Source organism: Panthera leo, chromosome E1 (genome assembly GCF_018350215.1).
Source record: "Panthera leo isolate Ple1 chromosome E1, P.leo_Ple1_pat1.1, whole genome shotgun sequence".
Classification (NCBI taxonomy): Eukaryota; Metazoa; Chordata; class Mammalia; order Carnivora; family Felidae; genus Panthera; species Panthera leo.
The window spans coordinates 58296209-58309570 of record NC_056692.1 but is presented as its reverse complement, the minus strand read 5'-3'; the positions used below and the strand labels follow the sequence as shown (position 1 = coordinate 58309570).

The 13362-nt window shown below is 54.0% G+C and overlaps 1 protein-coding gene across 5 annotated transcripts in view; it reads left to right on the top strand.

Moving 5' to 3' along the window:
- The window catches only part of RBFOX3 (RNA binding fox-1 homolog 3), a 458058-nt gene that overhangs the window by 246418 nt on the left and 198278 nt on the right, over window positions 1–13362 (top strand). Inside the window, exon 1 of one of the 5 annotated variants that reach the window (XM_042917402.1) lies at window positions 9142–9239. The exons of the other annotated variants lie outside the window; for them this stretch is intronic. The gene's annotated coding sequence lies outside the window, so the exon portion shown is untranslated. Of the gene's footprint in view, window positions 1–9141; window positions 9240–13362 lie in introns of those variants that run through there. 5 annotated transcript variants of the gene reach the window in all.

The following is a 13362-nucleotide window of genomic DNA, read 5'->3' as shown; positions in this document are numbered from 1 at the left end:
TGAATCACCAGCAAATGCCTGGCGGGGTTTTTATTGACTAAGTTCTTCTAAGCCCCTTCTTGATTTCTGAAAAGAAAGAAAGCAGAGGAAAAAAAAAAAAACCCTCAGCATTCTTCAGTGTGAAATACAGTATCGCCTGCCAGCTTCTTTGTTTTATTTATTTTTTGTCTTCTCTCTCTCTCCCTTCCTCCCTCCTGTCTTTCCTATTTGTTCTTTAATAAAACTTGAAACATCATATAAAGTAATCTACATTTTAAATGCACTTAGAGGCATTACTAGAGAAATATGGCAATCCTATCGTAAAGAGAATCATTTGTCCCTAAGTTCCCTTGATTGTAAGTGTGGATTTTCTTATTTGGAGTTTGCTTGAAGCCGTATTTAGCTTTTATTTATTTTTAACGTATCGGATTGTCTTGTCCGCGACCCTCTCGGGGATTTTGGAATCTGCACGCCCGTCCCTCCCAGCGCCTTTACACACAGCCAGGTCAGCGTCCCCTGTGGTTCCTTCTGGTCAGCCTCTGACCCTTTATGCACAGACTGACGTCCCTTGTCCTGTTGGCCGGCACGTGCTGGTGTCAGCCCGCTCGGATGTGGACGCAGTGGAAGCCACGGGCAGGGATTAGCTGGGGGAGAAATCAGTGCTCACGTCACCCTCCTGCTCACTGTATTACTTTGCCCAGCAAGCGAAGGCTCCAGCGTTTAATCCGTAGAGAAGAGGGTCCAACTCTGACCAACATCCACTAGCCGAAAGGAGAAAAAAAAAAAAAAACAAACAAATGCCCAACAAAATACAAATAAATTTCTCTAAAAGTGCAGTCGTTGGGAAAAAGAAAAGGCAGTTCGTCAGGTTGACATCAGAGGAATTGCAACTCACCCTGACAAGCCGCAAAGGCTAATGTTTTATTCACCAGGCCTGAAAAATAACTTCCCAACGAGGGCCCCATAAATAAACCAGTGCGATGGATATTACAAGAAATAAAAACTGATAAAGCAAGAGCCCTAAACACGAGCTGTACATCGGGTTAGGGAAGTGCGTGGTTCTCTGCCTCTAACACCTGGTGACGGGTTTGCAAAGCCACCCGCTCAGCGGGCTGCAGGGAGGGGGCCGAGCACTGAGGACCCCCTCTCCCCAGCTCTAGGGGCCAAGGGCGAAATTTTCCAAATGAATTCCATTTCTTTCATCTCTTTTCGTATTAGGATGTCACCTGCATGCACTGATACAGATATTTCCATACATTAGGAGCCACTGGCTGCAAATCGTTTTTCCCGTGGCCCTGGCTGGGGGTTTTCAGGAGAGCATTGCTTATGAGAGCAGACAGGCCCTCCACTCCTCGTCCTATTAAGACCATTATGCAAAGAGCCCGGAACCCAAACAGGGATCAAGGAAGAGGCTGCATCCTGGGCTCTGGCTCCCACCCCCCGAGGCGCAGCGGCCGCTTTTCCCGCAGAGACAAGGGTCCTGAAGGCTCCATCTGCACGGCCCAGGCGGCCCACGGGACTGCCAGGGAGGACCAGGGCAGAGGTGCTCCGTCCATACCCAGCCCCTGATCCCCACCCTGCCACTTTGCCCTAGTCGCTGGACGACAGGAACAAGTACCCCTAGTCACATTAGCTACACAGGAGGAGGGCAGAACTTGCAGACAGATTGATTAACAACGAGAGGGCGCGGAGAGAGTTTGATCCTTAACGGTACAAAGAGGTTAAAAAAAAAAAAAAAACCACCGCAAAAGAATATTGCAAACAGGGGAACTTTTATTTGGGCATTTCTGTGTACACACACTCGTGCACTCACACTTACCTGAGCACACCCCTGAATCCCCGTGTGTGTAACTGTGCCCGTGCCCGCACACGCCTGCGTTCCCGCGCGCACAGCTGTGCAATGCATGTGTTTCTAGCTGTGCTGGCCTGAACGCTCCCCCACAAAAATGGAGATACCATTAATCCTTTCTTTAAATGACTCTTGGGGGAGTCAGCCGCCGAGATCAAGAGGCTATCGTCACGCTTGTTTGAGTCCGGAGCCTGACTGCAGGTCACAGGACTCTTCCTGTCTAATAAATAGTCTCTGCTCGCTGCAGCACCACGGACAGCTACAAACCCACCGTCTTACTCCCTGCTGCCCTCACTGTAGAACCTCACTTCCTTCCATCTCAAAGTCTCTGGAGGGGCGGGCCAGCAAACACGTGAAAGAGATGTGGAACTTTAGCAAGGAGGCATACACAATTGCCAGTTTCTTTTCTTTTAGAGGTAGGCTGTGGGTAAGAAGTGTGCGCTTGTGTGTGTGTGCCCCGCTCCAGCTGGGCTGTCCAGGATTCTGCACCATGAGCCTCGGAGCCGTGGAAGGGGAAGGAGGCATTCCGGAGATAACCAGGGACGCCGAAGGGAAGCTCCTTAGGACCCGTGGCTGTGTCCCAGCTGTTACTCAGTTTTTGCCAAGAAAGCAGTCTCTCCTGTAAAAGTTCTAGCCCTGAGCCTGATCTTGGGAGGCGCTGGGATGATGCAGGACTTCCCTGTGGTGTGAGAGCCAGGACTGTTGAAATATGAGCTCTTCACTTCTTTATTGCACCTTTTTAATTGCCTCCTGAAGGCCATCAGCCACCAATAAAAGCCCCAAAGCCCCAGAGAATTTTCTGTTGTTATTCATTATGTGTGTCTCCTCGTTGAGAGCCACATCGCTGTCGAGGTCCTGGTGAATGAGCTGCCTCTCGGGGTAGCCAGTTTCTGACCCAGCTGGGCTGGGAGAAGGAGGTACGGGATCCACCTGAGGACCAAACTCTTCTATGTGCAAAGGCAAAGTCAAAGGGCCAATGTGGAGGAGAGAGGACAGGGCTAGGGGTCTTATCTTTGGAGGAGAAAGTCTATCCTTGGGAGCCTGGAGACCCGAGTGTGAGGTGCTTTGTGCTGTTGTCTCCATGTGCTGCTGGATGGGGAGGGGGCTTCAGTTTTTGGAACCTCTGTTGTCCCATCTGGGAAACTGGGATTCAAACGAACAGAAAGAGGGGTGCCTGGGTGGTTCAGTCAATTAAACATCTGACTTCGGCTCAGGTCATGATCTCGTGGTTCATGAGTTTGATCCCCACATTGGGCTCTGTGCTGACAGCTCAGAGCCTGGAACCTGCTTCAGATTCTGTGTCTCCCTCTCTCTCAGCCCCTCCCCCGCTCGTACTCTGTCTCTGTCTCTCTCTCTCTCAAAAATAAATAAACATTAGGGGTGCCTGGGTGGCTCAGTTGGTTGAGCGTCCTACTTCGGCTCAGGTCACAATCTCATGGCTCGTGAGTTCGAGCCCTGCATCGGGCTCTGTGCCGACAGCTCGGAGCCTAGAGCCTGCTTCGGATTCTGTGTCTGCCTCTCTCTCTCTGCCCCTCCCCAGCTCACGTTCTGGCTGTCTGTCTCTCTCTCAAAAATGAATAAACATTTTTAAAAACTTAAAAAAAATAAAAATAAAAGAACAGAAGATGTTATAGGACAAAATGAAGGAATGATGTGATGCTGTCTGAACTCACAGATGAGGGTGATGGGGAGGAAGGTGTCGCTATGATATGGTACAGGTATATCAGCAGGTGTTAAAAATCGTGTGTCTTGTCTTTTCTGTAAGAACCAGTTGGATAGTAGAACAGTGAGAACCTGGGTGCGATTTTTGGAAAATCCCAATACAGGACAGAAAAATCAAAGTTCCAGGTATGTGCTGTAGGCAACAGGAAGTCGGGGATGGGAAGACTGCCGAGTGTGTGGCAATCAGGGACGTTTGGGGGTCCAAGTCTGAGACTTGGACAAGGAGAGGGCAGAAGCGTGTGCTCCCATGGGAAGAGAGGGTTCCAGGTGAGGACGAGGTCCTACGAGCACGAGCACAGGTGAGCAGGCAGGAGAGGGCAGAGGCAGTGCCTGCCTGGTGTCCCTGGAGGTAACACGGGAGCAGGAAGCAGGAGCCAGAGCCGGGAGGCTCCGAGCTCTGTGCTGAGGACAGCGGACAGGAGACTGTGCATGCGTCAGGGTGAGGCTGAGCCTGGAGACGAGGCACTGATGGAGTCCTGAGTCACATCTGACCAGGTGTATAACCTCTCGGAGCCTCCGTCTCCACTGTAAGACGAGAGCGGTGATAATAGCATCTGCCTGTGGGTTGGTGTGAGGGCCAAATGAGATAACACAATACAGTGCTTGGCCCAGGGCCTGGCGTATGTTAAAGTGAGTAACAACAGTAAACCATGCATCTGAAAACACACACACACACACACACACACACACACACACACACACACACACACGATAGCTTATATCTAGGCCCCCATCAGGGTAAGAGGGAAATCCCATGCCGTGGTCCCCCAGAGTCTGTCCTCACCACCTCCCCCTTGGTCACAAACAGGGGTCTCCATCTGTTTTGTTCACAAGTGAAGCATACACGTATTGAACACCTACTGTGCGCACCAGAAAGATGAGGATCTGGACCCAGCCGTCCCCATCCACCAGGACCCCATCCACTCCAGGAGAGCCGCCCCTGCCCAGCCCTCCGTTCTGGCATCTGGACCCAGAGCACACACAGCAGGGCACCAATAACTCTGGGAGCCCTGAGGGGGGACCCGCCAGCAGCCTTGGAGGCCAGGTGACATCGGAGCCAGTTTTCAGAGGACAAGTGAGAGCTCACCAGCAGAGAATATTCTAGATGGATGGAAACGTCCGAGGCTCAGTGGGTCAGAGGAGCCCAGCTTGTCGGAGGAACACTAGTACGTCTATCTAGGGTGGGCTGGGAGGGCTGGTAAGAAACAAGGCACTCGTTGTATGTGGGGCGTAGTTCCACGTGGTTTACTCACGTGCGTCTTTAATAAGCTCACAACCACCCCCGGAGGCGAGTCCGTTGTTGCCCCCATTTTGCAGATGAGGAAATCAAGGCTGGAAAGATGTGTTGGGGCCAGACTAGTGATGGGCTTGGAGCTTGTCTGGAGAGCTGTGAGTCCCACAGGGCTCTTAAACCCGTGGGGTTAACAGATGGGTTCCTGTTGGTCCGTGAGCCTCCAGAAATGATGGCACCATTTAGTGCCTGTGTATGTGTGTGCTTTTGCTACGTAGAGGCCTCTTGAGGGTACCCCAAAGGTTAAGAAGCCCATCTGTATGTAATGGGGAGGCCCTGGAGGTTTTCAAGCAGTGGGTACAGGATCTGACCACTGAATATGCCCTTTGAAGATGCCAGGCACCACGCCGGAAGCAGGGAGCATGCCTGGATAGACAGAGAACAGAGAGGTGTGGCACCAGCAGTCACAGTGACCCCTGTGCATGAGGAGGGGGGAGAAGGTAGAGGTTCAAGTGACACGAGCTTGTGGTCTGGATGCCACGGATTCTGGTGATGCCATTGCCTGGGACAAGAATGCAGGGGGAGAATTAAGTGTGGATGAGGTCACCTTGGGCATGTCTCCAGGTGGAAATGTCTCCGGGAAACTGACAGCACGAATCTCAGGAGAGAGGAAGGAGATCCAGGGGTGGGGGGAAAGTTGTGATTTTGGAAGAGGTTGAAGATGCGGGAAAGGAGGGAGGCCCTAGAGAAGGGTGGTGGGCAGAAGCGGGATCATGTGGGAAGACAAATCAAAGGCTGCACGATCGACAGCAGAGAGAGACGGGGCAGGACCGAAGGTGGGCTCGCCCATGAGGAGACCGTTGGCGACGTGGGAAGTTTCAAAGGGGAGTGGGGAAGGGGAACAGGGGTCCAGTTCCCAGCAGAGATTGGTGTGGAGTTAGAGGTGGAGGAAAGAGAGGAGACACCCGAGCGGCAGGGCGGGAGGGAAGGTCCCAGGAAGGGGGTCTCTGAAGGATGTGGAGACTGAGTGCACTTGTAGGTTGAGGAGGCAGAGCCAGGGACGCCGGGGGAGAGAGAGGGAACAGGGAGGGAAGGGGGGGAGTCCAGGAGGGGTAGAGGGACGGATGGTATGGTCTCTGGGGAGACCCACAGCGTGTTTCCTGTCAGAGCCAGCCTTCGGGGCTCATGGCATGTTCTGGTGACAAGGATCTCTCTTCTTCTTGTTCTGTTCCCCACCCCGACCCACCCACCGGCCACTTCTGTCCCAGAACCAGGAGAGGACAGAGGCAGCTGGGCGATGCTTAGGCTGGGTGGTCCCGAGCAGGACTGCTGCCTGCAGCCTCCTAGGCGATGATTTTGCCCCCCTGCTCCCTTCCTGTATGCTGCGCTCGGTCTCTGTTTTTTTTCTCTTTTTTCTGGTGTAAAAATAATGGCTTTGGATGACATGACACCAGGTATTGATTTAAGGGATGAGAATTGAACAGTTCTGTGTCTCTGGAACAAAAGACAGTGAAGCTATCACCGCTCACGATACCCGGTGAGGCCGGCATGGGCTTCGGGATGAGAGGAACCAGGGTGACAACTTCCTAGAAAATGAAAATACTTTAGGAAGACAGAAAACGTGCTTTCCAACTCTTGATGATGGGCGCCACCCTGTTGAGGCCATTAGATGATTGTCCACATCCTGGTGGGGTTTCTGGGAGTCATTTTTCCCCTGGGAGGGTTTGCAGTCTCTCCGTGTCTCTCCGTCTCTGGCCTGTGTCTCTGGTTTCTGGCTGTGTCTCTCTGCTTTGCCTGTCTTTGTCTCTGTGTCTCTCTCTGTCTCTGTCTCTCTCTTGCTCTCTCTTTCTGTTTCTTTCTGTCTCTGTCTGTCTCTTGTCTCTCTGTCTCTCTTTTTCTCTGATTTGGTCTATCTCTCTGGCTCTGGCTCTCTGTCTTTATCTCTGTCCCTGTCCCTCTTTTTCTGTCTCTGTCTCTGTCTCTCTCTAGCTCTGTCTCTGTCTCTCTGTTTCTTTCTCTGTCTCTCTTTTTTTCTTTCTCTCTGATTTGGTCTATCTCTCTGCCCCTGTCTCTCTGTCTCTGTCTCTCTCCCCTTCCTCATTCCTTCCCCCGGCCCCCCTCCCCATTTTAGCTTATCGACTCTGGTGTGCAGGTTGGACCCTGCAACTGGCCTCTTTCCCCAGCACCCTGGGGCTCCGTACTTCCTCCCTTCCCCCCCTCCCCACCCAGGCAGGGTATTGATTTATCACAAAGCACCTCCCTGACAGCTGTGCTCAGCCTGATCCTGCCTTGCTCAGCAGCATAAAAAAATAAAAGAGCTACAAATGTCTCCTTCCCCTCCTCGGGCTCAAATTCCAGTCCTGAATGGCTGGACTGATTTCCAGTTTGGAGACAGAACCCAAACCCAGACAGTAGCGGATGAGAATGAGGAGGTGGCTTGGGGAGATGGGCCTCAGGTGACTGTTGTCCCTTTGCCCCCTGCGCGCCGGGGGCCAGAAGCTTCCGGAGCTGACTGTGAGTGGGGGGTGGGGAGGGGTATCTCATCAAACCCACAACCCTGTCTGGGCGTGTGATTGCTCAGACCGGACATAGAACTGAAAAGAGTTGTCCGAGATGGGGCAAAGTGACTGGCAGTCGTGGGCTGGGTGTCACTGCGGAGGCGACCGGGCCCGGCTGGGAAGGGCTCTTCGCACCAATGTGCCTGGACCCTCCTGGCTTCCACGGCCACTGGGAAGAATGAGGTGACACGGGATTCTGTGATCTTCCCTGCGAAGCCCCCAAGGGAGAGGGACTTTGGCTGAGAGGTGTGGGGTCTCACTGCAGCGTGTTGACGGGCGGGGGGGGGGGCGGGTGTCATACGAACAGTGGTGCGGCACAGTGCCCGTTCAAAAAGAACGTGACACCCTGCCTGCCTTCTGGGAGCTTCCACTCGCTTTGGGGATCAGACCCTGCAGTTTGTGAAAAGGTCCCGTAATAACGCTGAGTGGGTGCGTGGTGGTGCCTCAAGGAGCTTCTCTGGGGTCGCGGGAAAGGGACAGTCTCTGGGACCGGGGAGACACCTGTATTGGGCCTGCAGGGCCAGCTTGGGGCGCACCTTGAAGGCCACCCCAAGAATGATGCCTCTGTCTGGAAGCGGCAAAGCCCCCAGGGGCTCTGGGGCACGAAGGACTTGGGGGTGCTGGGTGACGTGGACAGACAGCACAGGCAGGAGCCTGAGTGACAGAGGACAGAGAAGCCAGCCAGGCCACCGTGGGGACCTCCAAGGTCCAGCTGAGAGGAAGACGGTGGGCTTGAGAGGCCGTGAAGATGCCAGTAGAAGACGAGCATGACAGCAAGGCTTCCAGTCGTGAAACCCGGAGGGTGACGTCACTAACAGCAGAGGGCACGCGTTGCTTTTTGCACACGCTGAGTCCCCTGGGACGGGGCGGGAGGCCACCGAGGGACGTGCTCTGAAGACAGTTGGAAGTAGAGGCTTGGGGGCTGGGGGCTACATGTAACCTTGAAACTCTTTCAAAACTTTAAATAATATATATATATAAGTGTGCAGGTTTTTTTAATGAGACAAGACACACACTCATGAAAAAACCCCCAAAACCCTAGATTGAAGTAACACAGGAACCCAAGAGGCAGCTTGAGTCTGAACAGAACAAAGTGACCAGCGACTGTCCCAGAGGTCAGGGGCCCCGGTAGGCTGGGGCGCGGGATCTTCAGGCCCAGGGAAGACCCCCCAAGGCGAACGCCTACCATGTGACTTCGTGACCAAAAACCCGCACGGTGGCCACGCCCCCCTGGGACTGGGCACCCGGGTCTGAGAACAGGAGCTGGCTGGAGTCGGGGGCGGGGAGAGGGACGTGGGACATCTCCCGGGAGCCTTCCTCTGCCCTGAAATCCTGCGTAACAGGAACGAGGAAGTGCATCCAATGCTGGACGTCCCTGTCTGTCTAAAGAATCCATGGAAACAATTCAAGCTTCTGCAGAGTTCAGAGGAAACCGTGGTGCACTGTGTCACTGCACCAGGACAGTCAGGATCCGTGCAGGGGAAACCGGGCACAGCCGAGGGCACTTCAGGTGGTCCTGTAATTGCAGAACCATCCAGGGCAAGGGGCGCCCAGCAGCACAACTGGAGTGACACCCTGATCTCTACTTTCCCCTAATGAGGGTCCGCTGCTGGCCCCTCTGTTGGGGACCAAGGGGACGGGAGAGAGAGAAGGCATCCATCTCCAGATGGGGTTGACCTCAGATGGGGAGCAGTGAACACACGCCCGTGTGCACACACATGCACACGTGTGAACACATCCACACGTGCCTGCATATGATCAGGTGTGCATACGGTCATGCACACCCGTGCACACGCACAGTTCTGGCATCTGATGGCCCGCTGTTTTTCAGGGGAAACTTGGCTCATTAGCTGCAGACGGAGAGGACAGTCACAGCCCCCTCCCCCCGAGGTGGTCACAGGTGGGTGAGGTGGTCTTCAGGCTCTGGCTTGGGTGTGTGACCAGAGACACTGCTGGCGTGAGCAATCTTTTCCACTCTGGAAGTCAGGACGAGAGGTCAGGGCTGAAGGGTCCAAAGGCCCGAGAAGGAGCCAGAATCCCCTGGAACCATGCTTGCCTCTTCTTCAAAGGAGGGACCCAAGTGAAAAGGCACAGGAGGTGGGAAGCCATAGACAGAGCCTTCCAGCAAGGGGGCAACTCTAGACCAGAAGCGGACGGGGGCTCCCGAGCGTTTGTTCTGATTCCCTGTTTCCCAAAGATGCACCCCAGGGAGGCCGTGGGGCCAGCCAGGCTTGCTGGGCTTTGTGAGAGAGAACGGGGCACAGACCACAGGATGTTCTTTAGAGCCCCCATGGGGCCTGCAAACCTTCTTGCAAGGGGAAGGAGGAGAGGACATCAGGTTTGGAATAACTGCTGGCTTATATAGTGAGGTGGTAATGAAGGAAGTTCTCAGAGGTGATTTGAGTTTATGGCGTGACCATATAATATCGTCGGCAGTAATTTTTACAGTGTGAGAAAAGGCATGGAGAATGAGGCCCTCACCTCCCCCCTCCCTGCAGGAGAACAGGACTGCCTGCGGGAGTTTAGCTGGGGTGGAGGGCAGGTTTGGGGAAATGGCCCTTCATAAGGAGCCCCTGGGACGGCCGTAATGGACACGACATTATATCAAGCGTTAATGAAGATAATGGTAGTGATGAAGCAGGAGGAGAATTGGTTTCCATGGGGAGCAGAGTTGGGCCACAAATAATGGGGGTCCATAAATTCTCCTGCGTCTGAAGTGGGGAGAGCCCTGTGGGAAGGTCAGAGCTGGTGTGAATGTGCCCTGGAGAGAGACCTTCTCCCTGTAGCGATGGTGCCTTGGGGGCCAGGGTCTGGGGTATAATAGGTGGGCGTGGGCAAGCTCTTTCCCCTGCCCAGCTCCCCTGCTCCCTCTCTGCTGTGTGGTTCCTTCCCTGCACTCACGTTCTTGACCTCCCCCCTGCTCTCCTGCAGCCAACGCCAGGGGCACCTGCTGATTCAGCTCTCTGCCCACCCTGCTCTCCCCCACTCCTCCCACTCCCCATCCCACATGTGGCAGCCGCCAGGGCCGGGGACCTGAGCCCTCTTCTGCCCAGCTCCCTCCAGGTGCCCTGTCCTCCATCCCTGGCCAGCCACAGTTATCCCCATGCTGCTCCGTCCAAGCCGAGAATTTAATTTCTCAAAGTGCAGGCAATGGCCATTCATCAAGTCCATGCTGTTTTCACAGGGAAGCCAGATGTCTCAGGCTGCAGAGGGATACACCCGCTTCCGTGGCTGGGGTACCAGCAGTTTGCTCAGGTTTCAAAGCTCTAGAACTTGAGGGTCCTGTTGACACCTAGCCTCAGCCTGCACCTGAGGGGGTCAGGCAGTGTGAGCCCTGAGGCTGTTCTGGGCAGCTCACCATCCAGAACTGGGCTTTTGAAAACAGTGGCCCTTTAAACTTCAACGAATTACAATGAAAATGAAATATAATTAAACACCTCGTTCCTCAGGTGCACTGGCCACCTTTCAAGTGCTCACAGACCACATGGGCTAGCAGCTATAGAACTGCATGGCTCAGCCACAGGCCATACCCCTGGTCACACTGGTCCGGAGGCAGACCCTCTGTCAGATCTGCTGTGACGGACGGTGTGGCCTGCATGGGGCCGACCCTGTGCCTGGAGAGCTCAGTGGAGTGGCTGACTCTTTGGGACAACAGGTCTAGGGGAAGGCTGTATATGAAAGGGGCGCTCACCAGCAAACTCTCCTGCTCACCAGTCTGACCTCATTCCCTACCCAGCACGCCTTCCCTTCCCTGCTCCAAACACGTGCAGACAGCATGCCACGGTCGCTCCCTGCGTTTGCCTCGCCAAGGCAGCCCTCCCACCCTCCTTCCTCCCCTGACTACGTTCCCTGCCCTGAAGACCCAGCTCAGCTCAGGTGTGACCTGGCTGCTGCCCCATGTGGGGTAGGGTCCTGTCCTCAAAGTCCACATGGATGACTGGGTGAGGGAACAAATGAGTGACTAGGGCGGAGTGGACGTGACAAGAACAGAACACTCTTCCAGGTGAAAAATCCACAGGTGAGCTCCCAGGTGAGACAAGTAGAAGGTGTAGTTGAAAAACAAACAAAGAAAGATTAAAAGCAACAAAAGAATAATCTGCTGAACCTTTGCTGTTCTCAGCTGCAACCTGATCTTATTCCAGTCAAGACCTGACTCAGGACACTCGTCAGCTGGGTCACTAACGCTGACCTGGGCATCTGCTCCCGGCTTCGCCATCTTGGAGGATGGCAGGGTCCTGGCAGGAGGGAGTCTCTCCCTGAGTTTCAGGATCTTTGATCAGAGTCCTAGGGCTTGTATGCAGGGGTGAGTCCTCAAGGGCTCTGACAGTGAGCTGGGTGACAACATCCTGGAGGGGTGTGGACCCAGGAAAGGGCGGAATTAGGGAGAGAAGATCAGGAATTACAGAGGGAGAGCCTGAAAGAGGGCAGGTCCCCATGGAGGGAAATTCTCTAGAGCGGCCATGCTCAGAGCTGCCCCCTGGGAAGGCAAGCAGATCCTGAACACAGAGCCAGGAGACGTGGACTTGGTCCTAGCTGGACTGCTGGTTAACTGTGTGGCCTTAAGAAAACCACTTAATCTCTCCAGGCCTTAGTTTCTTCATCTTTAAAGTGGGAGTTAAAATATCTGCTTTTCCCTATTACAGTGGTCAGATTAGGTGAGTGCCAGAAGGAGGCATCCTGCAGGAGAGGCACCAGAAAAGCAGAGGACTCTCGGCTTCTGGCAGGAACGGGTTCTGCATCATCGTCTGGGCCTGCGGCAATGGGCTGGTGAGGGTTGGATGGACCTGGGGTGAAAACCTGGCTCTGTTGTGCACCTCCATGAGCCTTAGTTCTCTCTCCCATAAAATAGGAATCAGATTATTGTGAATCGGTGTACAGAAGGTATCCAGCTCAGTCAGTGCCTGCCCTGGGGCTGGTGTGTCCTCTCCTCTGTGCACATGAATACGAAACTGCATAGCCTACCGGAAAAATCCAGATATTTTCGCTGCATCCCTCTGCTTGCTGGTTGTCAGTAAATCTCGACTAGATCCTTGCAGAGGCTGAGAAGGGAGGGAGAAGCTGGCACCTCCTATCTTCTTTCTCAACACGAGTTGCAAGAAATCAGGAGCCGTGGTGTGACGGGGGCACCAGGAAATGCTGGTGGGAACGTGCTTTGCTGGGCCCAGGGTACCTCCACCAGCTGCCCCACCCCTGGCGTCCTGACATCCTACCCCACCCAACACCTTTGATGGACGTGCTCTGGGCAAAAAAAAAAAAAAAAAGAACAAAAAAAATTCCAAGCACTCGCCCCAGAAATATGTAATTGATCTCCCCACCCCCCCACCCCCGCCAGCTCTTAACCTGGGCTTTTCGGGAGGAGAAAAGATGCCTGATTAGAATATCTCTGAAGAGGGCAGTGAGTTATAGTAATGGACACTCTTCTAGCTGTCTCTCCCACTCATAAATATATCCCCCTCCGAAAGTGCAGATGGTCCATAATCGTCCATCATGCTGGAGTTCAGCACCGGACAGCTCCCGGGTGGGTTTTTCCTACGAGGCTCCTTTTTCTGCAAGCTAAAGGGAACTGTGACTCCACACAGCCGGTCCCTGTGATGGAGTGTGAGCAGTCCAGCCGTCAGGAGTGATTTAGGAGGGAACGAACAATAAATATCCGAGAGGTTGGAGCTCAGAGCAGGGAGCCAAAGAAGTCGGGGGTGGGGGGGCTGAGGCTCCGCTGCAGCTGTACTTACATTTTTGTTGTTCTGTTTATTGATTTTTAAAAATGTTTATTTTAATTTCGAGGGAGAGCAGGTGGTAGCGTCCCAGGTGGGTCCTCAGTGACCTTTCTAAGGAACCCGTTCTTTGCCCCCATCCCAAGGGCGAGGGGAGGGGTGAAGGCAAGGGGACGTTCGGGTGGGGGGAGTGGGGGGAATGTGAAGCTGACATTCAGGGATAAGTAAGCGCCCCGCAGTCTTACTGGCATCACTGGACAAGTCCCTCTGAGGTTAATTAAAGCTGTATCTTCTGATGAGGTGGCCCAAGTC